Source organism: Nannobrachium achirus (assembly GCF_963921795.1).
Source record: "Nannobrachium achirus genome assembly, chromosome: 24".
Taxonomy (NCBI): Eukaryota; Metazoa; Chordata; class Actinopteri; order Myctophiformes; family Myctophidae; genus Nannobrachium; species Nannobrachium achirus.
The window spans coordinates 14,257,808-14,285,017 of NC_137831.1; positions in this window are offsets into that span (position 1 = coordinate 14,257,808).

The window sequence follows — 27,210 nt, forward strand, 5'->3', positions numbered from 1 at the left end:
TATGCTGTTAAAGGGCCAGTTCACCTCTGGGACAACCAGATCTTATTTTATTGTTGTTTGGAACACGATCAACACAATCCTGAATAATTGTTTGTGTTCAATCTGTGTTTTGAGATATTTTAGTATTTCAGCATGAATGATGATGCATTTTGCATCATATGATGCAGCATGATGACTCATATGATGCAAAATGCATCATCATTCATGCTGAAATACTAAAATATCTCAAAACACAGATTGAACACAACACATAACTCAGGATCATGTTGATCTTGTCCCAAACAACAACAAAATAAGATCTGGTTGTCCCAGAGGTGAACTGGCCCTTTAAGTGTTTTGCCAAGTCCCGGAAAAGACGCGCTGGGATTGGCCAGTACAGTCACTTTGATTGGCAGTTGGGCCGAATGCTCATCCCAAAACATGATTTCTGAGATTGTTGTGGCTTGTGTGGGACGACAAAGCCACTATCCAGAACTGAATGAGTGAATACAATAAAATACACTGCACATACAGCAGCCATCACGCAGGTGATTACTGATAACATTGTTTCTCCTTGGCTTCCATATCTCACTTGTAAATGATTAATGACGCCATCATTTCTTTATGGCTCTGTCAGATCCCACTTAGAGAACCATTACCCTAGAGGTTTGGTACCGTATTGTTCAAAGTTAAAACTAACAAATACATTTATAAATCAAGGACATTTCTGTTTATTTTTTGTATCGAAAAAGTATCGAACCGTGACACCAAAATATCGAACCGGATGAAAAATGACGGTTTAGGACATACAAGAGCTGAATTCCAATCCGAAGGGTTCGCACTTTGAAGTGCGCATTTGAAGGGCTATGACGTCACTGGTCACAGATCTACAAGCTCACAATGCGTCGCAACGCAACGCATGAGCTTGTAGATTGCTATTTGGCGCGGCCTAGTGACGTCATAGCCCTTCAAATGCGCACTTCAAAGTGCGAACCCTTCGGATTGGAATTCAGCTAAGGTGTCTTTCTTAGAGTGACCTAGAGTGAAACACGTTTTTGACTTATAGGCCACCCCTGTAAAGAACATTTTTATCCACGGCACCCTTGAATGACACTGTTTGTTTTTTGAATCTTACATCATATTGGAGAAATATCCGATTCCAATAGTGAGCTTGTAGATCTGCTATTTTTGGTGAAGAGAGTTGGCCGTAGATGGGAAAAGAACTAATCAAGTACATTGCAAATCAGGTCTGTTTTACTAAGCATAGTGCAGTGATATTGATGTAGTGATATTGATTAATTCCAAATATCATCAAATTATTCGGAGGCACCCCTGGACTGGCATCACGGCAGACTTTGGTAAACCCTGACCTAGAGCGACCTTTCTGAGGTTAATCCATTCAGAACGGGTACACATTTTGTGTATCATTATTTTATGCTTTAACTATTGAAAAATAGCAGATATACAAGCTCACAGCGCGGCACTGAGTGCCGCGCTGCGAGCTTGTAGATCTGCTATTTTTGAAAAATCTTGAAAATTAGAATTTTGACCCGATTCTATAAGTGTCTTTTGAATCCTTCTAAGACTTTTTGAAAAACCTATGTTTCTATATGTCAGCAATCTGGCCCGCCATCGTCAAAGAAAAGGTCCTTTTCCACTTAGCTGGAGCTCAGTTAGTCTGTTCTTGAGAGACTACCATGTCAGTGGTTCTCAAAACTTTTCATGTGAAGGACCCCCAAAATTATATGTATTTGGCCACGGACCCCCATCTCAAAATATTTAGTTCCAGGGACCCCCCAGAAGCAAAATTTGAGTTACGAACGTTCGCTTTGAAAATGCACATATTCAAAGATTTGCACACATTTTCACAACTTTTTCAAAAATAGCAGATCTACAAGCTCGCAGCTGTGAGCTTGTATATCTGCTGTTTTTCACTGGTTAAAGCATTCAATAATTTCTAGGCCTGAATGGGTTAATCGGGAGACTTGCCTCCCCCCTGGCTGTAGGAACCCACTGGCACTTTGAAGTTATCTAGTTTGCTCCAAATCCCACAGAGCAGTACTCGATTCTATAGGCTTTGAGGACGTTGTGTGTTCATGCCAAGCGAGAAATGAGAAATGTCCAACTTGAGGGTACGGACAAAATCCGTGGGAATGGACCTCCAACTTGTAATTTGTGTCAGGATCCTTCTCAGAGCTCTTATCAGAGATGTAGTCATTTTGAAAGAAAATGCCACAAAAGAAACTACTTATTTTTGGTTAACGGATGAGGTAAAATGGCTACTTAGACAGGAAGCTTTCATGTTAACAAAATCGTACAGGAGGCAAAGCACAGAAAGTGAGTGAAAAGGAGCGCTTTGTTCAGTTTATTTAGAGGTTTATTTGTATGATTTGATGGGCTGTTTGTTTTTCTTGGTGTTTGATTATTTGTATGAGCTTTGACGTGCCATTGATATTGGTAATGGAATAACCTGTTTGCTGAAAAGGCTGTAAATATCTTTGTGCCATTGTAAGCTTGTGGGCTGGGCACCATAAGGCATACATGAAGCATAGCATTAGTTTATGCAGGACACGTGAGTCTCGCCCTCCTCAGCTGTAATCAGCTGTCAGTCAGATCCTTTACCTATTCCTCATTCACACAGATCTGTTGATCATTACATGACACTGTCATAATCCAACCAGAGCTCTCGCTCAGTAAGAGATGCTCCTTTAAATACAGCTAGCATTCACTATATAGCACTGCTTGTCTTTGATCCAAAGCCTCGGATCTGCAGCTGCCTCCTCCACCCCAGCTTCCACCTTTTGATCAGAGTCTTATGTTCTGCACGGGAAAATCTCGATAGTCTGACATCCCATTAGTCCGACTATGGTTAGGGTTAGGTTTAGGGTTAGAGTTAGAGTTAGGGTTAGGGTTAGCATTCCCCAGGTTAGCATTCACCAGGTTAGCATTCACCAGCGTCGGACAACAGGGACGTCGGACTAATGACACGTCGAAACAACGCTACGCTCCCGTTCTGCACGGCTGCATCAGCAATAGACAACAAACAATTAATAGGCTAATATAATGCATGTCTTACCTATTTGGGAGAAAGTTCCCTTTCTCGCGTCAGCTCAAATGTAAACACAGCAGCAGTCTAGGTGTTGTGCGTCACGCACCTGCATTACAATGGTTCTCCACTCCACCACCAGGGGGGGGAACCGCAACCCATAGTTCCAGCACTAATGCGTTAGCCTGGCGAGCCGGCCCTGATACTGCGCTCACTCATTCCTTCCCCAGTATCAAGGAATGAATGAGTGAAACCACAGTATGAGGCTTGCCAGGCTACTAATGCGCGGGGTGGCCCACCCAGTTGCCGTGCTTTGACGCAGCACTTTCAACTCATATGAACCCTCACATACCAGGTATGTAGTTTTCTTTCAGTAAACTAACCACTCCTAACGTAAGTCAGACGCACTACACAACAGGAAACCGGCACTGCCTCACAACCCACAAGACAATATTGGAACACATGTCGGCATGCGTTGGCTACAGCGCTTCTGACGCAATAGCGTGAGTGAGTGCGCCCCAAGGCTTTGAGACCTGCCATTGAGGCCTAAATTCCAGCTTGAACCACCATGACAAGATAAGCACACCACAACTTTTATTTTTTCCATTTGTCATACACACAACACAGCCACCGTCAAGCTATTGCATATCAGACACTTTAGGCCACATGCTCACAAAGTAGCTATTGTCACTTTTGCTGGAAGATGGCATTTTGATAAACATGATTTCTGTTTAGGCTTGGCAGGCTGCCATGGATAACTACATTCCAGCTGGGTGCTACGTGAAAAGGTATAAGCACAAGACAACAATGGCCTTCCTCTTCAAATGGGGATAGTCAAAACGTAAAATCTATGCTGTTTTAATCTGTCATGGCAAGGGCGCAGTCACGGCCAATCTAATGCATTTCAGATACCGGTACTTTGTGGGCTGTGCCTGTGCTCACAAAGTAGCCTTTGTCACCTCTTCATACCATACAGCATACAGGACAGCTATGACCACCCAGCACTAGAGGGCGACATAGCATAGGACAGTATCATGTGAACCTCTTTGCAAAGTCATGTTAACTCATTCTCTGCCAGACATGTCTCACCACGGGTGAGAAAGCCCAGACCGCCAGCACTTTTTTTCTCATTTTTTTTTGCTTTGTATTTGTCAAAAAAAAAACTGCATTTTCAATCGCCCATAACTATGGATTGCATAGTTTTTTTTTACTAAAGCACAGAAAGCGTGTCTGTGATCGATCTGAAAAAAATATATGTATAGAATATATATATATATATATATATATATATATATATATTATGTGACTACTTGAAAAGGTAAGGACAACCGGAAAATAACTGGCAGTGGTTAGCGGTTTGGTTAAATAATATTGTCAGTGAATGGGTTAACACACCCTCCTAAGTCAACAAAGTTTACCTTGAACTAGGGTTGTTCGATTAATCGATTTTTAATCGTAACCCGTTTTTTTTCCTTTGGAAGATTTAAAAAAATGGAAATCGTAAAATCGATTTTCACTTTAATTAGGGAAATTCTTACTCATTGGAGCCTTGCACGCGCAAAAAGTACACAGCCCCGTCCTCCTAAAGCAGGACGACAAGGTCCGACACCAAATTAATACTACTTTCTATCTGATGTGTAATTTCTTTGATGCGCGTTTAGCGCACGTCAGACTGAGCAGAGTTCACCACCGCAGTGACCGCACTGCGCTCACTCGCGATGGTTCAAGCAGCAAACAGAACAAAACGCTGCTGAGCTGGTAAACTTACTTGTTGTAGTTTGAAAGAAGCTTATTAATTCTGTGTTACCCACCTACTGACTGTAGTCTACTCCTAGTCCTACTGTCCCTGTCACTGTGTTAATTTTGCGTCGGGAAGCGAAGCGCTTCGCCTCCGTTTAAAATCAGTCAACATCTCCGTGCATGAGTGGTGCAGGGCAGGGGCGTAGCCAGGAATTACATTTTGGTAGGCGAAATGCCTACCAAAATGCCTCACCAGCCTCCAAGAGCTGGCTTGTTTTGGCTGTTTTGTCACTCACTATTGATAATGAAACACTAAGGACGCTAAGTTGTATGTGATTGTTGCACAACTAAAGTTATTATTATTAATACCCTTATTGTTTTATTGCATTTTGCTATTTGGCTATATAAAAAAAATCAAAAAATGAAACAATAATGAAAAAAAAAAAATCATTTCCTTGCATTTTTTAAATGAAAACAAAATAGTTGAAACAATGTATTATTCTTTTAACAAAAAATCGAAATCGAAATCGAAAATCGGGATTTCAGAGAAAATAATCGAGATTTTATTTTTTGGCCATATCGAACAACCCTACCTTGAACCACACACACACACATTTCAGTTTAGAAATGCACATGATAGCTTCAAAATTAACCACAGACCGACAGAAACAATACATAAACCTAACAATATATTGCTGGTAGGCTACACATAGAAGCACGCACGCACGCACACACACGCACACACACACACACATGTGCGAACACACACACATACACACACACACACACACACACACACACACACGCAAACACGCACGCACGCACACCTTGGTGAGTATAATTAGCAAACCTCAGTCTGGACCAGTGGGCTATTTGAAGCAAACGTTTCCAAGAGGCCACATCTGGTACTACCAAACCTCACCAGTTCATGGCTCAACCAATGGACTTGACGCACAGGCTTAATTGCTTGTGGAGGTTGTTTGTGATTCAGACGGGGGGGAAAAAGGTCATTAAGCACTTTACATGCGTTATAACCTCGGCAATGTGAAAAATACCCCCGGATAGGAGTGCGTCCCTAGGGGAATATGCGCTGCTGTGTGAGCAACTTTCATTGAAATTAGTGGGGCCTCTCCAGACATATACACAGATATATGTGTGGTCATTAAAGGTTACTAATGCAGTCTGGGTACCGTCTGTGCGTATTCATGAGTTAAAGGGAAAGCCATGTGGGAGCACTTTTTTTTTTTTTTTTTTACTATTCCTAGATTGAATTACCCATCAATATTAATCAACAGCAGCAATCTAAAAAAAAAAAAAGGAGATAAAAGCAGTTGGGAGACTTATAGAGAATTGTGCATTCAAGAGGCAAATAAAGAATGAGAATCTAGTAAATTACAATCTGACAAAGACATCTGTTCCCTGATTGCGCTGAGAGGCTACATCTGCGTAGGCTGTGTGTTCGGTCACCCTGTCAGGCAGGGGCGTCACAAGGGGGGGAAAAGTGGGACTGAGTTACTAGGGCCCAAGGTGGAGGGACCTGGAATTATTTTATACTTTAGCTATTGGAAAAAGGTTAGGGTTAGGTTTAGGCAGAGTGGTTAACATTCACCAGGTTAGCATCCACCAGCGTCGGCAGGTTAGCATTTCACCAGGTTTACATTCAAATGCGTCGAAAAGATGTGCCGTTGAAAAGATGCTATGTCGTAATGAGGACACGTTCCCACAACTGGGTGGGCTGTTTTGGTCTCCCTTTCATGAAACAAAGAGGGCATAGAACACCTAAAAACAAACTATTCTTTCTGAAAGATGGAACACCAACGATGAATGCTTTTGACATTGACAATCCTGATTGTGTTAAGGCTTGGAGACCTGGCTGCCACGGATACCTGTAAATTCCAGCAGGAAGCTACCATGACAAGGTAAGCAATGAGGCAACAATGGCCCTCCTCTTCAAATGGGGTGAGTCAAATACGTTTTATTTTTATTGTTTTAATCTGTCATATGCACACACATGTGAAGGACCCCCAAAATGATATGTATTTGGCCACGGACCCCCATCTCAAAATATTTAGTTCCAGGGACCCCCCAGAAGCAACATTTGAGTTACAAATTTGAGTTACAACACCGAGTGCCGCGCTGCGAGCTTGTAGATCTTCTATTTTTGAGAAGTTGTGTAAAAGTGTGCAAATCTTTGAAAATATGTATTTTTTTAATCGAACATTTTTAACTCAAATTTCGCTTCTGGGGGGGTCCCTTGAACTAAATATTTTGAGATGGGGGTCCGTGGCGAAATATATATAATTTTGGGGGTCCTTCACATGAAAATGTTTGAGCACCACTGATATAGAAACATAGGTTGTTAAAAAAAACCTTAGACGGATTTGAAATATTCAAAGACTCAAAAAATAGCAGATCTACAAGCTTGCAGTGCCGCGGCACTAATAGTTAAACCACAAAATAATGTGTTCCCAGTCTAAATGGGTTAAACTCCCTCCCCCTATGAAGAACATTCATGGGGGGCCACCGCAGTGAATCCTTGTACGCAGGGCCCAGAATTGCTGTCGGGAAACAGAGAGGGCATGAGAAATATGAAGATGAACTGTTCTTTTGGGGAAGACGAAGAACACGATTTCAGTTTAGGCTTGGAGCCTTGCCACGGAGAGCTAAATTCCAGGTGGGAGCAACATGACAGGGTAAGCTCACGACAACAATGGCCTTGCTTTTCAAATGTGGTAAGGAATGTGTTTTTTTGTCTGTCATACGCAAGCGAAAGACAACATTGGCCTTCCTCTGCAAACGATACAACTCAAGTATGTTTTTTTCTCTTTTTTCTTTTTACTTATACACACACAGCCACAGCCAAGCTATTGCTATTTCAGATACTGTACTTTATGTGCTGTGCTCACAAAGTAGCCATTGTCACTTTTTTTTCACAGGACAGCAGATGGCATATGCCCACCCAGGCACTAAAGCGTAATCTAGCATAGGATGGCATTGTATGAACCTCTTTCCCAAGTGCATGACCTGGGCAGATTAGAAAAGTAAATTAAACCACAGGAATGTGTCAGTATGAGTACAATGATCTGTTCGATTAGCTGGAGGTCTTTTTCTCTTTCAAAAGCTAACAGCTCTGTTTTCCGGGGGCAGGTAAGTTAATTAAGTGCCTGATGACCTAAACAGCTGAGACTTGCTGCTGACCTTCCTGGTCTTATTGGACGAGGCTTTTTCAAGACCAATTAAAAGTGAACACTGCCGAGGACAGTTAGAATGGGCCAACAACATTTCCCAAGGTCTTTCTGGAAGCACAACCCCCCCCCCATCATGAGGACATAGTTAATACGGATGGGACGATAACCTCTATTATCGTGATAAAAAAAAAACACTCATGAATGATAATCGTATCATGGAGATTTAATTTATCGTGAAATCGTCCTCCGTCATGCACTGGGATCAATTCACCTTTTATTTGCCAAGCTGCATATCTGGTACCGTTTAAACCCTGTAATTGGTAAGACGGACCTGGAAATAACATACATCTCCTTTTCACTCTATAAAAAAATAGCCGATCTACAAGCTCACAACGCGTCACATCACAATTTATTTTGGTCGCAATAATCATGAGGTGACATTTTCATATGGTCCCATCCCTACTAACAATCTAGCTTAGGGCTGTCACGATATGACATTTTACATGACGATTAATTGTCACTCAAATAATTACCGATTAACGATTTAATTGTGTTTTTGTCGTTGATAATTACATTTCTGTTTGGCTTTTAGGCTTTGAAGTTGTACATGGTAGATATGACACATAACCTAAATATTAAGGGTGCCGGAAAAAATCGATATGAATCGATTATCGGTTTCAACACTAGCGATACGGCCGCATCGATGCGCATGTACCTGGATCGGTCCAAATCTCGGCCGTATCGGTCGATGTATCGGTCCTAAAGTTATTAATCGGATTAATCGGATTTTAGCAATAAATAATTAACCTGCTGTGAAAATCTTAACTTACTTACTCAGCGTTTACTGTTACAAATAATGAATTCAAACGTGAGCGCTGCGTAAACACAGTGCAACGCTGCTTGCATGAAAGCCGCAGATCTACAAGCCCACAGCTCATTGCGTTGCGACTGGGTGTAAACATATAGATCTTCTATTTCTGGCGCAGGGCACGGAGAGTACAAATGACGCCACAACTGTGCGACACAACAAGCGTAAACATAACATTACAAGCAGCATGGCTGAAGCAGCAGAGCCTATTTACAGTGCGGGGTCCCATCTTAAATCCTTTGTTTGGAAGAAGTTTGGATTTTACAAGAGAGAAGGAAAATTGGACAAAACTAAGGCCATTTGTATGATATGTAGAACGGAGGTGCCATTCGTTAGCAGCACGACAAATCTGAAGACCCACTTGGAGAGACATCATCACATCACTGAAGAGAAACCAGATGTCGCCAGCAGTAGTACTAGTAAGGACGTGCAAGACACGAATCTTAAACAGTTTTTCCAGGGACAACCACTTCCCCCGAACTCACCGAGAGCAAAGGCAATCACCGCAGCTATCGCCCGTTTTATTGCAATGGACTTACAGCCGTATAGTGTGGTAGAGAATGATGGCTTTCGTGAATTGATTAATCTGTTAGAGCCGAGGTACGTGATACCAAGTAGACAGCAAATGACCGATACATGTGTGCCAGCGTTGTACGATAAAGTCAGGGAGGAAGTTCAACAAGGATTGGATGATGCAGAGAATGTGACTTTAACATCAGATGCCTGGAATTCGCGTGCAGTTAATTCTTATGTGACGATAACAGGGCAGTACATCACTCCAGAGTGGGAATTAAAAAGTCAGGTTTTACAGACAAGAGTTTTCAATGAATCCCACACAGGGAAAAACATGGGTGCTTTACTGAAAGATGCATGTGATGAATGGAAAATTGCTGCTAAAGAGCCAGCCCTGGTAACTGACAATGCAAGAAACATGATTGTAGCTGGATCGGAGGCAGGGCTATCTCCGCACCTCGGTTGCTTTGCTCACACAATAAATCTAGCCTCTCAGAAAGCCTTTAAAGTGCCCACTGCTGCAACTATGCTGGGCAAAATGAGAAAGATGGTTGGTTTTTTGCATCGCAACACAAGAGCAGCTGAAATCCTACGGGAGAAACAGAAGCAAATGGGCGCAGTTTCCAAGTCAAAGAAACTAATCCAGGATGTTACCACCCGCTGGAATAGTTCACTGGATATGGTGGAGCGCTTCTTGGAGCTGGAACCTGCAGTCACTGCCACACTCACGTCAAGGGAGATCAGAAAAGGGGAGGAGGTGAACAAGAACGCTCTTAGTCACACTGATCTTTTGGATGCTGAAGACATAGTCAGAGTGATGTCACCTGTTAAAATTATGACCACTGCTATGTGTGAGGATGAGCAGCCCACAGTCTCAATCATTGCCCCTCTCCAAGCTAAACTGTTTAAGGACTTTAAGGCATCTGATGAGGACACATCACTCATTGCTGACATGAAGAAGGCGTTCAGGGACGACTTTGAGAAACGCTACACGGACGTCCAGGACCTCCTCTACACTGCATCTGCTCTGGACCCCCGCTTCAAGATGTTGCCATTCCTGAGTGACCATGAGGCTGAGAGGATCTTCATAAAGCTGACAGCTGAAGCTGCTGCCCGGGCCCGGCACAAGGTAAACCCCCTAACAAACACACTCATCCACTCAACACAGTATAAATTATTATTTACATTATTCTTCTTTTTTTGCTAATATGCACACCAGTTACCAGTTAAATAAATTAAATGTTGTTATAAGTGGTAAACATTTGTCAGGTTTTTAATCATCTGTGCCTTTATACATCATCATTTGTTGTCATTAGGAAGCAGTGGATATAAACAGTCCAGGACATCCAGTGGAGACAGATCCAGCTCAGAGAGACCCTGACCCTGACCCTGCTCCTGCTCCTAGAGAGCCAGAGATCCAGGATGAGCCAACAGGTGTGTTTTTATTCACTCTCTGATCAGATTGAGATGTGTTTTAAGGTGTGTTTTAATTCACTGTAAGCTGACTGAGTGTGTTTTCTTCACTGTAAGTAGATAGAGCAAGTGTTTTTATTCACTGAGAGCAGCTTGAGATGGAGAGGTCTTTTATTCACTGTAAACGGATGTATTTCATAATTGTAATGTGAAATAAAAGCTCTCAAGCGTGATGGCATAGAAAATTATGAATAATACATACTACAGTAATTGATTTTGTATTTCAGATGATCCTCCTCGTAAAAAGCAGAAAACTGGGGCACTGAGTCTGCTGTTCGGTGAAACCTTCCAAGTGAGGGCAGCAGCACCACGATCTTCAAGGGAGAAAGCTGCAGAGGAGGTCACAAGGTATTTTTTTAAACTGTAATCTTTTATTTTCAGTCCAATATTATTATTAGCTTTAGTCTAATTATTATCCTGTGTAAGTGTTATGAATGTGATTTATTTTAATTGTTAGTCTTGTGGAACATACCACAGTAACATTGCATTGCTTAGTGCTTCACTGCTTACTGCTTGAACCTGCATGAGTGAATAACACATTTTCTTGATTCTTAAGGTACAGACAGCGGGATCCTATAGACCTGAGTGACGACCCTCTAGCCTGGTGGAAAAAACAGGTGGACCTACCTCTGCTGTCATCTCTTGCAAAGAGATACCTCTGTATACCAGCCACCAGTGTGGCATCAGAAAGAGTTTTCAGCACCGCTGGAGATATTGTTTCTGCCAAACGTAGTGTACTCGATCATGAGCATATCGATCAATTGATTTTCCTTTACAAGAATATTTACAGGCCGCCTAAGCCTAAAAAAGAAAATAAAGTAGCTCAAGCCAATGCATGACATGTCACAGCATATGTGACTGTATTATACAGTGTTAGTTGCAGCTTTGCACTGTAAAATAGTAAACATTAAACAGCTAATGCTGCACTCAGATTGTATCAGGGAAATACAAAGAAACTTTAAAAAAGTTATAATTTCTATATCAGTTTTATTTTTCAGCCCCATACAAAGAAAAAAGCATGTGGTGTGGTATTTTGAAGAAGACAATGATGTAATGCCAGAAGTGTGAACTCTAAATAAATACTAGGAAAACTACAAGTAAAAAAGAAAAGAAAGTAGCTTAAGCCAATACATGACATGTCTCAGCACATGTGACTGTTATACAGTGTTAGTTGCAGCTTTGCACTGTACAATAGTAAACAAACAGCTAATGCTGCATTCAGAAGGGAAATACAAAGGAACTTTAAAAAAGTTACAAATTGTAAGTCAGTTTGTTGTTTTTTTGTCAGCCCCATACAAATAAAAAAGCATGCAGTGTGGTATTTTGAAGAAGATAAGATTAATATGATGTAATGCCAGAAGTGTGAACTCTAAATAGGAAAACTACAAGAAAGTTACCTCAAGCTCTTTTCTTGTTATTCTATTCTCTCCTCAGGAAGAATACAGTTTACCTCAGGCTCAAGCTTTATCCATGAAAATGGTATAGTTCTGTAGCTAAAGTGTGAATGTTTTGTCACTTTACACAGTGTAATGTGTATCTTTGCACTCAAATGTTGCACTTGCTGTACTGTTGTTAGTACTTTACTTGTTACTTTAAGACATGGGTGGAGGTCTCTTTGAATGTTTTGTTATTTTATTTACTTAATATAACACTTTTATAGTTTTATTTAATTTATCTGATCTGTGGCATTACTGAGGAATTATGTCATATTTGTGTTTTCAGTGTTATTTAGGAGTTTGCAAAGTACAATAATTGTACTGTACTGAGGCCTTAAGGGATAAGCCTTTTCTTTTGTTGCTCATATTTCTCCACCTGACTAACTGTAAAAGGTAAGCAAGCAGTAAGCACTAAGCTCTAAAAATGGGTGTGTGAGAAGACTTCCATTCCATGTCAGTGTGTTTCTTGTACTAGTACAGTAAGTATTTTTTGTATCTACATGTCTGTGTCTATTTAAAATAAACACAATGACGTGATACTGAAATGATTCATTTGCCATCCATCTTTCTTTCTATTATTCTGTTAATCTGTAGTCTTAACATATCTATTATTTGAAGGTCAACCATGCTACTTTATAGATCAAGTTTCTTAATTAAAAATGGAAAATGTATGTTTCATTAAACGTAAGTATCAGATCACACCGTATCGCATCGAATCGTATCGAATCGTATCGAATCGAATCGAATCGGATCGAATCGAATCAAATTCCACAAAATCGAAATCGTATCGAAATTGCACCAAATCGAATCGTATCGAATCGTTCTGTATGTAAGCCGTATCGTTTCCGAATCGAATCGTTAGCCCATGTATCGGATACGTATCGAATCGCCTTGTAGGGGATGGATGCACACCCCTACTAAATATACAAAGAAATGACTGACATATTTAACAACTTACTACTTAAAAAATTACTTTGATAGTGGAAACGCGCGTGAGCTTGTAGATCTGCTATTTCCACTATTTCGGACGTTTTTCAACATTCACGATTATGACGATTATGACAAAATAATTGCGATAATGTCAAATAATCACGATTAGACGATTATGTAATAATTGTGACAGCCCTAATCTAGCTACAGCAATCTAAAACCAACACATTTCACTTTTCTATGAACCACATACATTTCAATTTAGAAATGCACACGACAGCTTCAAAATTCACAGTTGAGATAACAACAGGTGTAATGTATGCCAGAGAACAAAATGGGAAGCTGTATCATGATCACGTCAACCACAGCCCGCCCAATAGACTTAGTGGTTCTCAAACTTTTACATTTTTATTTTATACATTTTCTTTGATAACTCTTGAGAGTGTACAAATGGAACCAAATGGACTCATAAATGGGTTAATGTGGCTATGTGTGTGTTTGTGTGTGCAAGAAAGATAATACAGCATGACACCTCATCCGCACTGCACGCAAGCGAGCGAGCGACGCCCCACAAAATACTGTACACATATGGAGCGTCGGCCATTGCGTTGTGACGTAGCCTGAACCAGTCATATAAACAAATAATAATATAAAGTGTTTGGGGGGCGGGACATGGCCATTTACCTCTATGGACGTTGCCGCGAAACCTCGTTCAAATAAGAGGCTCGGCGAGCGAAAACAGGAGGGGTGGACGACGTCGCGGCATGACGCATTGTCGCTCACGTAGGTCATTGACGTCCTCATTGAAACTAATTTATTTTAATGAGATTTCATCACTCACGTCACGTCGCTCCCGCCACATCGCGGGCAGGGCGGATGGGTCCTGTGTTTTTATGGGAGAAGGGAAATCGACATGGGAGCACATAGGGGAAGTTTATCTTCCTATTTTGATTTGTTCCTAGATTGCAATTTCACATTAATGTTAATCAACAGCAACAAACTCCAAACGAGCAGTTTGGCAGTATTCAAGAGACGAAGGAATAATTAACGTAGTCAATTGCAATTTGACCAAGAAATCAGTTTGCTCCATTACTCTGCAGGCTACAACTGGGGGGAAATCTTGCTTTTTCGACGGCACATCATTTCGACTAAGGGTTATGGTTAGGTTTTAGGGTTAGCTTTAGGCATAGTTTTACCGAGGTTAGGGTTAGGTTTAGGCAGAGTGGTTAACGTTCAACAGGTTAGCATTCACCAGAGTCGGCAGGTTAGCATTTCACCAGGTTAACATTCAACCGCGTCGGAAAAGACGTGCCGTTGAAAAGATGCTATGTCGTAATGATGACACGTTCCCACAACTGGGTGGGCTGTTTTGGTCACCCTTTCATGAAACAAAGAGGGCATAGAACACCTAAAAACAAACTATTCTTTCTGAAAGATGGAACACCAACGATGAATGCTTGGAACACCAACGATGAATGCTTTTGACAATCCTGATTGTGTTAAGGCTTGGAGACCTGCCACGGACACCTGTACATTCCGGCAGGAAGCTAACATGACAAGGTAAGCAACGAGGCAACAATGGCCCTCCTCTTCAAATGGGGTAAGTCAACTACGTTTTATTTTTATTGTTTTAATCTGTCATATGCACACACAGCCACAGGCATGTCATACAGTATACTTTATGGCATATGCACACAAAGTAGCCTTTGTCACTTTTGGAGGAGAAAAAAAGAAAAATAGAACGCCAGGTTGATGCACGTGATTTCTGTTTAGGCTTGGAGACATGCCAGGGAGACCTACGTGAAGCTACGTGACAAGGTGCACGATGCAACAATGGCCGTACTAAAAGAGCTAAAACAAACAGCATGCGTCAAATGTGTTCTTGTTTTTAATCCGTCTTAAGCACACACAGCCAACGCCAAGCTATTGCAAATCACACACTTTTTTTATGGGCTGTCCTCACAATGAATGAAGCCTTTGTCAAGATGTTTCTTATATGGCTATGATCATCCCTGGGACAGGTCTTCAGGGAGGGGAAGAGTCGCGGAGGCGGCTGTCCTCGGGCCCGGGACTCCCGGAGGGGCCCGTCACACCGAACTTTATTTTATGTTAAGAATTAAGAATTTAGTGAGCCCTGGGCTGGGATCCCGTGGCATGTAATCCATGTCCAACATAATTGGTTGAAGTGGGTTCCAAAATGACAGGACCGCTGTCCATGGTGCTGATCTCTTAGGCTGTGTGCATGCGTGTGCTCTACTGTCGTTAGGGCTGTCACGATTATGACATTTTACTGACATATATGACAATTTTATACTTAAAAAGAACATTGATAGTGGAAACAGCCGATCTACAAGCTCACAACGCGTCGCATCGCGACAGTTTGTGAGCTTGTAGATCTGCTATTTCCACTACTTTTTGAAATGTTTGTAACTATATTAATATTTCTCAACATGGAAACGATTATGACGATTATGCAAAAATAATTGCGATTACCTAAAATAATTGTGATTAGATGATTATGTAATAACTGTGCCGGCCCTAGCTGTCTTGCATGATTTATGCCGTGCAGGCAGGCATCTATTGTAGTAGTTCTGTTAACATACAATCTCAATAGCATTTTGTTAACTTAAATGGCTTATACGTTTTGTGATGTGCTTGTTTGTTGCAATGTAACCTTAAGCTTTAATGGGTAATTTAGCATCATAATGCAACAGTAACTTTTCTGTACCTGGCTTGTCCACTGTGAACAAAACTGTATACTGTGGTTCTCTGCCAATGGTTATCATCCACCAGCTCTACAGTGTAATCGTGCATAGGATGGTACAGTATGTGGACCTCTTTGCAAAGTGCATGGCCTGGACAAATTGGAAACTGTTTTCCATTCCGACATATCCCCATTCCGACACACCAGGTTAGCATTCACCAGCGTTGGCAGGTTAGCATTTCACCAGGTTAGCATTCACCCGTGTTAGTTTTACTGAGGTCAGGGTTAAGGTTAGGTTTAGGTGGTTGGAATGGCAATATGTCAGAGTGCTGACATGTAACCGGACAATCTGGGAAAGCAAAGTCATCGGAATTTGTCAAATTACAAACCTCTGCCTGATTTAGCTATACCTATATAGCTTGAGAACATGTTCTCTTTCAAAGCTAACAGCTTTGCGTTCAGGCAGGTACGTTAATTGAATAAACCGCCAAAGACTTGCGCAATGACCTTCCTGGTCTTACTGGACCCGGCTTTTCAAGACCAATTAAAAGTGAACACTGCAGAGGACAGTTTGAAATAGGCCAACAACATTGCGACGGCCTCTCTGAAAGCACAGCCCCCCGTCACCCTGTGTTAGCTGCTAATTTACCACGTTCAAAGTGGCCTGCTGCAAGGTGATTTGGTTTCCCTGTGTGTGAGCCAGCGTCAGATATCATATATCAACTCATAACAGAGGCTTTAGATTAATACATTTACAGACAACACGGAGCGTGTACGTGTGTTTCTAATCCAGAGCTCTAGAACTGTGTGCTCAGCAGGCATCGACACAGAAAAAGGTGTGCACTTTAAACAAAAGGCTGTGAATTGTGTGCACTGCATGGCCTTGGTTCACATAACATTTCATCATAACGTCGCTGGCTTTTCCATTCCGAAACCAAACCGCAGGCGCTTTTTGCTCGGGCATAAGATATATGGAGCAAGAGAGAGACAGAAATGTTTTCTCTCACAGGTGAATGAAACAAACTTATACGTACTTATTTTTTTCCCGGGGAATATCCTGGAGGATTCATTGGATCCGGTGCCTGCACTCAGGAGGACGACTCACTTTGACAACTAACTGGCCTTCACCTGAACTCCCTCATGTCTGATAGAGGGCTTTGTCATAGAAAAAGGGGGGGAGTTTAAAGTTACACAAGGCGACTTGTCAGGTGTTCGTGACAAAAGGCAACTTTCTTGTCAGTGCAGGTGATAAAAGACCCCCTGGCAAACGGCAACGCGGTGCAACGAGTGTGGCTTGGCCCCGGCAGGCCCCCGGCTATTCTTCAACAACGCAGTAGTCTGACGTTGCGTGCTATAGAGAGGGGCTTTCAACCAGAGGTGTCGCAAACCAAATTCTGGGCCCTGGGTACAACGATTCACTGCGGGCCCCCCATGAATGTTCTTCATATTTTTGTGCTTTAACTATTGAAAAATAGCAGATATACAAGCTCACAGCGCGGCACCGAGTGCCGTGCTGCAAGCTTGTAGATCTGCTATTCTATTTTTTTTTTTTTATCGTGAACATTTGTGCAAGTCTTTGAATATTTCAATTTTTTGAAAAAACCTATGTTTCTTTGTCAGTGATGCTCAAGCCTTATCGTGTGAAGGACTCCCCATATTTAGTTCTTGGGATCCCCCCAGAAGTAAAATTTGAGTTACAAATGTTCGCTTAAAACAATACATATATTCATAGATTTGCACACATTTTCACAACTTTTCAAAAATAGCAGATCTACAAGCTTGCAGTGCGGCACTCGGTGCTGCGCTGCGGCTATATCTGCTATTTTTCAATAGCTAAAGTACAAAATAATTAGGGCCCCTCCACCTTGGGCCCTAGTAACTCAGTCCCACTTTTCCCCCCCTTGTGACGCCCCTGGTTTCAACCACGCCAGCCTCATACCCCGAGTACTCACTCGCTCCCGTTTAAACTAGCACCCGCAATAAATATACAGACGTGTTGAGAGGTAGAAGAGAAGTAGATCGTTTTTTTCTCTTCTCTTCTAAGTGCTAGGTGTTCTGGTTCCTAGGCTCGGAGGCTGTTCTGTGGGGGCTGAGAGAGAGCGAGACTTGTTGCATCAGGAGAGAGAGAGGGCAGTTTCATTTCAGCCTGACACGGGAGGGAAGATTAGAGCCCCTTGTACTCCATTACCTCTGTGCACGCGCGGAGTGTGCTCCTGCCCGGTGCCTGTGTATGGGATGTGCACGTGGGCATGAGCATGACCTGTGTGTGTGTGTGTGTGTGTGTGTGTGTGTGTGTGTGTGTGTGTGTGTGTGTGTGTGTGTGTGTGTGTGTGTGTGTGTGTGTGTGTGCAGGGACGTGCAGAGAGTGTTAGAGAGGCATGGGCTAACATTTCTAATGTGTCGTGCTGCGACGCGTTGTGAGCTTGGAGGTCAGCTATCTTCGGTGCTTGATACCACACTGAACTAAGCATCAAGTCAATACAGTAGATGTGGTGTACAGCATGGATCTCTACACAGAGAGGGCAATTCTTTCAACATAAGATGCTGCATTCTGGTTCAGGAGAGTTGAATAAGGCAATAATTATCTTGAATGCTGCCTTCAGGTATGTCATGGAAAGAGGACATTTGCATTTCTTTCACCATAGTAAAAACTACATTCATGATCTGGAGAGGGCACTTTTTACAGACGGATAAAAGGGCAGGGGCTCAAGCCCCCTTTGATGTCTATCTGTGCACGTGCCTGTGTGTGTATGTGTGTGTGTCCTTCCCCAATCATGTTGACACCAGTCCTTTCTTCCAGCTGTATTAGAAGTGATGTGTGCTTTGCCCTGCAGGTTTGCCACCACCACGCACCGACATACTGCATCCAGGGACGTGCTGGCCATTGGGAAAAGGGGGACAACTCCCGAACGGCCGGTTCATTCCCGGCCGGTCCAGGCCGGCCATTAGGAAAAAAATTAAAATAAAATGTTAGCCTTCGTTTCATTTTGGGGGCTGGGCGGCCAACAAAGTAAATCGTCACTGTCGGGCAGAAACCTTGTATCTCTAAGTTTCAAATGTGTAATTTTTTTCGCAAAGCAAAGACCTGCTTCATCATACAAGGCTGTTGCACAAAAGTAGTGAAAACAGCAGATCTACAAGCACACAACGCCTCGCACCGCGAGGCGTTGTGTGCTTGTAGATCGGCGGTTTTCACTAGTTTAAATCATTTTTAAAATGATAAATAAAAAACAAACGGTTTTGGACATACAAGGTTTCCACCCGACAACGACGAAATATAACTGATGTAATTGGCCCACTGGCTTGTCACTTTGTCACAAATCTTTGAGTAGCAGCAGCGCTATAGAGAGAGATCTCTCTATAGCGCGCAATGAGGGCCTCTCCAACTCTTTTTCCCGGGCTGAATCAGGGGCCCAGCACGTCCCTGTGCATCCGAGTCTACCAGCGGTGCCCCAGCTCTTCCACTGCAATCCCAGAGAATGATAATTGTGACGTCCGCCCACTGAAGAGGCGAGCGAGAAGAGAGTTCAAACTCCCTTGCCCCTCGTTCCGTCCTTTTTCTCGGCTGATCCGATATTCCGTGGGCGTGTGGGAGCCTATTTTCCGTGTGTCTTTTTAGAGAAATAGCCTCGCTGTATTTATCTGAAGGGTTTTTCCTGTCTCAGAGAGAGTACACTGCGGCTGAACAGAGTTGCACTGTTTTTTTTTGTTTTTTTTTGTCTCTCCTTATATGGTTATATGGTTTATTTTATATGATAAACCCAATTTGCATGCACGGGATATTTCACAAAATCACAGCACTACATGCCCGCCTGCAATGTCGAGCAGACACAATGGGATGGGATAACTGCAAGAGGATGTAATGGGATGTAATTGGATGTACAGTATATGGTAGTAAATGCTTTTTTTCCCCCCTTTTCCTCATTGCCAGTTTGAGCATTTCATTTAATTTCATGGTAATCCAACTATTAGTGCTTCCTCCTGATGACCACAAGCAAACACACCAGCCTGCCTCTGGGAGTGTGTATTAGTCCATCTTTTCACAACAATTGTCCTGTGGTTGAGTGATCTTTGGAGCTGGCCCATTAATTTTAGCTGGCAGAGAAGAGTCTGTTCTTGTTTACTTAATATTAAACCCTAATTAGGGCACACATAGTTGATTTTGGGTTTAAAGTGAAGAATACACAACACATCACCACCTTAATTGACAATTCTCTCGGTTTGGAATAGTGTTGGGACTTGTTTGAGGCTTTGTGAAAAATACATTAAAAAGCTGTTTAAATATTTCTTCATTAAAATGTGCAATTTGGGGCAACCAGGTCTTAAGTGCACCGCTTATGCATGAAGTGGCGAGTACAAAGGCACAAGCCATTAAAACAATGGAGCAGTCAGCCACAAAATTGGTATCCAAATCTAATTAAAGCAACCACAATAAGAAGCTAATGGAGACACTCTTATTCCTTGAGTAAGGTGCACTTGTGCTTACCGAATGTGCACATTCTGCAAAACCTAGTGCCAAATGCACGGAGAGACTATACTATATATAGGCTACTCGAGAAAACGAAATAGTAGACCCAAAGAAACATAAGGAGGGGGAGAAAAAGAAAGCTAAAACAAGGTTTAGCCCATATCGGTTTTCATCTACAAGCACGACAAAAGAAAATGCAAGTAATTGACCAAAAGATAAGATCATCGCCCACAGACGTTTGAGAGAACAGGACCGAGAGATCGAGCTGTGGCCAAAATGCTGCTCAGTGTGCAGATGTCCTACATGCCCACTGCTAATAAGCTTAGAGATGAAAGGCAACAGAGCCAGTAAATCTGCACTATGCAGATCAGCGCTGCGCATGCAGCCCAGCGCCATAGGACACAGTAGTCTCCTCTCCTGCACTGTGAGTTACAGTAGCCCTGAAGAGTCTCTCTCTCTCTCTCTCTCTCTCTCTCTCTCTCTCTCTCTCTCTCTCTCTTTTTGCGATATTGTTATCAGGCATGGTGCACACAGACGTGAACTGGGGCTTGAGCCCCTGCCCTTTTATCTATCTGTAAAAAAGTGCCCTCTCCAGACCATGAATGCAGTTTTTACTACGGTGAAAGGAATGCAAATGCCCTCTTTCCATGCCATATACCCGAAGGCAGCATTCAAGAGAATTGCCTTGTCTAAACTCTCCTGAACTTGAATGCAGCATCTTATGTTGAAAGAATCGCCCTCTCTCTGTGTAGAAATCCATGTCGTTACGCCACATCTCCAGTATCGACTTGATCATGCTTAGTTCAGTGTGATGTCAAGCATTGAAAATAGCCGACCTCCAAGCTCACAACGCGTCGCAGCGCGACGCGTTGTGAGCTTGGAGGTCAGCTATTTTAAATATTTTCACCAAAAGGCCCTTTTAGACATTTCAGCCCCTGCCTCTCTGACATTCTCTGCACCTGGTATCTACTGTAGCACCCTCTCCCTATCTATTTCTCTCTGTCTATCTGTCTATCTATCTGTCTATCTATCTATCTATCTATCTATCTATCTATCTATCTATCTATCTATCTATCTATCTATCTATCTATCTATCTATCTATCTATCTATCTATCCATCTATCCATCCATCCATCCATCCATCCATCCATCCATCCATCCATCCAGCTCACAGTGTGAGATAGAAGGATGTGAGACTCACACATGCATTCACTTTGAAATTACTTCTCTTTTCTTTCTTTCTCGATCTAAAAAAAGGAAAGAGGGAAAGAGGCAGTAACTCTTGCTGCTTTCGTTGAGTTTTAAAAAAGGCGAGAGGGAAACAGTATAACTCTTGCTGCAGCCAGGCTAGATAGAATATGGTTTATGGAGATTGGAGACAGCCAGGGGTATAGTAGCAAAACCACATCAGAAATGTTAATGCATCATCATAAATTCTTCATGCTGACACGGCTGGACTTGTACATACCCGACTTATGACAGCCTAAACTGACTCACTGTGGACACCTGGATCACCCCAAAACGTTGGTTCTCAAAGTGGGGTCCGGGGACCCCCACCAGGGGTCCTTGAGGAGGGAGTTCCAGGGGGTCCCCAGCTAAATTATACTTTAATAAATAAATGCACCCGGTAACTCAGAGAGTGTACTGTACAAATGGAACCAAATGGACCCGGATTGGTTCCAATTTGTACACTCATTGATTTTACAATATAGGCTAATTAAGGTCTCAGATATAGAAATGCCATTAAATGGTGGTCCATAGCCTTATGCATGTAAATCTGGGGGGGTCCCTGAAATAAAAAATGGTTGGGAATCACTGCTGGAGCCGCACAAATCTTCTCTTGTTATATGGGGGTCCCTGGCATATCTTTTCAAATGGGGGGGGTCCGCGGGCTATTAAATAAGTGTCCATTTGGGGGTCCTTGACATGAAAAGGTTTGAGAACCTCTGCCCTAAAAGCTATTCCACATCCTATTTAATCCATAGGTTCAGATTATAAAAAGGGGACGATCCAGTCCAGATCCCAGCCTATATCCTACGATTTAAAACACACAGTAAGGACAGGACAATACAAATACATGTACAATCGTCTCGTTGACTTACCGGCTCGACTGGTTAAAAGGAGAAAGAGTCTCTACTCCAAGCGCTACAGTGCAGGCTCCATCACGGGGAGGCGCGGGGCTGCGACGCATCGAACCTCGCCAACACTCACTCTCTCTCTAGTCTATTAGGGGTCCGCTGATGATGATGATGTGCTCCTTAGAAAGACCGCAGTAAACTGTCTTAATTACTTACTCCCTTATTCTGGCTCACTCTGATCCGGTACTTTCTTTTGTTGTTCTTGTTTTAAATTCTGTAATTGCACAAGAGGTTATTCCACAGCATACCAGGCGCAGTCCGTTCTTCGCTCGCACCTCCTCTATAGCTGGGGTGCGAGGAGGGTGACCAAACCAAAGCTTTTGGGGCGAGAATTCGTGCGAGTTTTCAGAGTTTTTCCCGGGCGATCAGTGGGGTAAATTGGGGGAGCGATCTTCGAGGTTATTCCATTAAAAGAAAAAGTATAGCGATCAATATAATAGTGATCCGCTGGTCCCGGGATGTTCCTTCTCCCCTTTCCCTGCGCTGTAGTGTGCACTTCTTTAGTTCATTTACACGCCACGAGTTCCAACTAAAGACGAACAATATCCCGTCGTCCTGTCATCTTTACGCAGTCCTGCCGGCAGATCGAGAAGAGCGCATCTCCTCTTGTGCAGTCGCTGCTGTGCGGCTGTGCCCGTGCGCTACGCTATACTCCCTTGCTTGATCCGATCCGTGATATATTGGAGCTGTCCTCTCCTCTCCTCTCCTCTCTCTCTCTGTCATTTGCATGCTCTGGAGGTGGACTCGGGGAAGCTGAATTCGCGTGCAGTTGTATAGTACGGAGCTCCGCCCCATGGAGGCTCTCGGAAGAAGGGAACAAATGCGTGCATTGATGGGCTTTAAATAGGGCTGGTCTGCATGGCCACTGCGCCAAGCAAAGTCAGGGCGAACATGCAAGTGTTTCTGAGAGAGAGTCTGCAGGTAGGAGGATGTAGGACAGGGGTCTTCAACGTTTTCATGCCAAGGAAGGACGGCCCCTTAGTTGAGAGAGAGAGAGAGAGAGAGAGAGAGAGAGAGAGATGAAGCAGGGACCCCCACAACCTTTTTATAGATTCCATAGTTTAATCGTTTGACAGCACAATCATCAGTGTATTTTGGATTCATATCAATTTGTGTCTTCAAATATTTAACCACTTGAACCGTCAATACTTAATAAACTTGACCTTTCTCTCTTTACATTGTCTGCTCTTTTCCCCCTCTACACCAAACCTCTTTGCCAAAAATAGCAGATCTACAAGCTCACAACGCCTCGCAGCGCGAGGCGTTGTGAGCTTGTAGATCTGCTATTTTTGGCTACAGTTCTCAGAATTTGGACACTAGGGTTCAGGTTGTTAATATAAAAAAGGATTGGAAGATTTGGAGGACCCCTTGTAGTAACTCTGAGGACCCCCTAGGGGTCCCGGACCCCCTGTTGAAGACCACGGACGTACAGTAGGATATTCAACAGACCCCGTGAAAGAAAATGCCACAGTAGTCATTCATTCAGTGGTGGAAAAAGTAGGCCTACTCACAGGGGCGTCAATTGGGTATGGCAGGGGTATGTACTATGCAGCTGCCATACCCTGGGTCCACTAGGGGGGGAAGATAAAAGTTAGTTCTAAATATGAATCCATGAATGTCTCTTTGTTTATCTGTGCGGGTTATTATGTTGGTAAATTACAGTAAAATAACTACAATGCGGTCACTTCAACAAGGTATTTAATTATATTCTCCAGACTTGTATTCTTCCCATCTTGACAAAATGGTATATTCCCAGGTTTCGCAGGTCAGCTGCACAGGTGCAATGCATTATTATTAATTGTGGCATCTATACTATAATTTTGCGGGTCAGTCAGTAGGAGGTCAGTCACTCAGTCAGTCAGTAAATGCTTTTCCACTACAAACCACCCACCAACAGGGGGTGGTGACGTGCGGACTGAAGTCTAACACACACCAATCTCACAGTTAGGAATGTTGCAGTGTCTCTCTCTCTCTCTCTCTCTCTCTCATATATGTGGTTTGCCTGCATGCACGGGTCACTAATGCACCGGGTGCATTTGATGTGTGTCTTATCTTCCGACGGGTATGGCAAGCGCATACATCCCCATACTTCTATTCACCTAATTTAGCTGTTAAATTATTTGTATCCATCAAAAAATATACACTCCTCCATGGGTTGCTCCTTACATTATGATGCTCCCACATATTCTCACACACGCACCAGTTACAGTTAATTTCTCCATAACCCACACTCTGCACATATATTGGAGCACATATCTTCAAACGGGTAAGGTCTAGTGTTTACTAACATGTTACGTTTAGCTGCACTTGAACAACCTTCCAAGCTGCCATATCCAGCCCAAGAAACCATAGAAGCCTGGGTAAAAAACTGAAAATACTATTTTTTTTTCAGACATTGTGAAAATAGCCGATCTGCGAGGCATTGTGAGCATGTAGATCTGCTATTTTCACAATAGAACCGTGTTATACAAAATGTAATGCCTCTTTTCCATGAGGACTCCCATCTTTGCCATACCCTAGTTTTTGCTGAACTGACGCCACTGCCTACTCAAATGTTTTACTTAAAGGAGTAGTTCGCCCCCCAAATGAGTTTTCTTCTATTGATTACACACCCCATGGAGACTCGAGTTCAATAATATTTGTTTTAGTTTTTGTCACATTCCTAAACCAATAATTTGAGGAAACCCTTGTAGGCCCATTCATTCCGGATGGAGACCCTTGGGTGGGACTGAGTTACTAGGGCCCAAGGTGGAGGGGCCTAGAATTATTTTATACTTTAGCTCTTGAAAAATAGCAGATCTACAAGCTCACAGCGGCACTTTGTGCCACGCTACTAGCTTGTAGATCTGCTATTTTTGAAAAGTCATGAAAATGTATGCAAATCTTATGTATTTTTTAAGCAAACATGTCAAATTTTGCTTCTGTGGGGTCCCTGGAACTACATATTTTGAGATGGGGGTCCGTGGCCAAATACATATCATGTTGTGGGTCCTTCACATGAAGAAGTTTGACCATCACTGACAGTTTTCCAAAAACCTTCGAAGGATTTGAAAGACATTTTCACAATCTTTCAAAAATAGCAGACCTACAAGCTCACAGTGCAGCACTCGGTGCCACACTGTGAGCTTGTAGATCTGCTATTTTTCAGTAGTTAAAGTGCAGGGCCCAGAATTTTGTGCGACACCCCTGGTGGCATGTAGCAAACACTCTGGCTGGCCAGATATCTAATCTAATCTGGCAAAGTGTTGGGGTGGTGGGGGGTGGTCAGTAGCCTCGCAACAGCCAGACTCTCCCAGGGGAGAGTCTGAGAGTTGTCCATAGACAACGCATTACGCAATGACGTAGTTACTTACTTTGACTGACAGGTCCAGTCAGTAGCCACCAGCGCATCAAAACATCGCCGGCAGAACAGCAAATACGTCTTTTCCAGACAGAAATTCCAAAGGTGCAAACTGTTGTTCGTTTTTAAGTTAAGAGATGCCGTTGATTTCAGATAAAACTTCGCTTAATGCAGCTTTTATTTGCGATTTGTGAACTCGCGTCGGACATGGGGTCCGCAATGTTTGTTTACAAAATGTGAGAGCTGTAGCAGCCGCTCGACCAATCAGGAGCGCTGTGAGGCGGGTCGCTCCAAATGCAGCCATTTGATTGGAAATTAGAAACCCAAGTTCTAATAAAAAGGCTCTATGGGAGGACCACCAGACCGAGAAAGGAAGCACATTGGTGATGACGTAGCTCGGGATGGCCTGCGAGGCTGGGTGGTCAGACCTTGTGGTCAGTGGGTGTTATCGCTTTTCTTTGCATTTGTATGTTAAATGTATCCGAGACCAAGTCAAGGTCGGGTAAAGTCATGGGCGAGACATTGACCGAGTCAATGAAAATTCGGACTCAAGACCTGGCTCGAGAAAATGAACGCTATAATGGATCATAAACAGTCATTGATAGAGCAATTGAAATCATGTGATTAGAGCAGCTTGTTTTATGCTGACTTGACACATGTGGTTTCAGAATGGTATCCATTGCCGAGCTGCCAAAGGAGTAAACATGTTTGAAATAACCAAGAACATGATCTTGGGATAACCAGTGATCCAGCTGGCTTTGAAGTCTGGCTGTGGCTGTAGCTCTCCCTCCGCTGTGCGGTTGATCACTATCAGATGGACCTGGAGTGCCTCTCTCCCATGCAGGGGTGTCACAAGGGGGGGAAAAGTGGGACTGAGTTACTAGGGCCCAAGGTGGAGGAGCCGCATTATTATGCATTATTTTGTGCTTTAACTATTGAAAAAATATCAGATATAAAAGCTCACAGCGAGCGTGGCACCGAGTGCCGCAATGTGAGCTTGTAGATCTGCTATTTTTGAAAAGTCGTGAAAATGTGTGCAAATCTTTTGTATTTTTTAAGCAAACATTTGTAACTCAAATTTTGCTTCTGGGGGGGGGGGGGGGGGGGGGGGGGGGGGTCCATGGAGCTAAATATTTTGAGATGGGGTTCCGTGGTCCGTATCTGCTATGTTTCTGCTATGTTAAAGCACAAAATAACGCGTAATAATGCGTTCCCAGTCTAAATGCGTTAAACCCCCTGGCCCCTGCCATTCATGGGGGGCCCACAGTGAATCCTTGTACCCAGGGCCCAGAATTTGGTGCGACACCCCTGCTCCCATGTAGCCGCAGGCTTCTGCAGGTTAAGTAGGGTTTGTCACAGAGTGGGACAGCAGCGTATTCATGTCTTG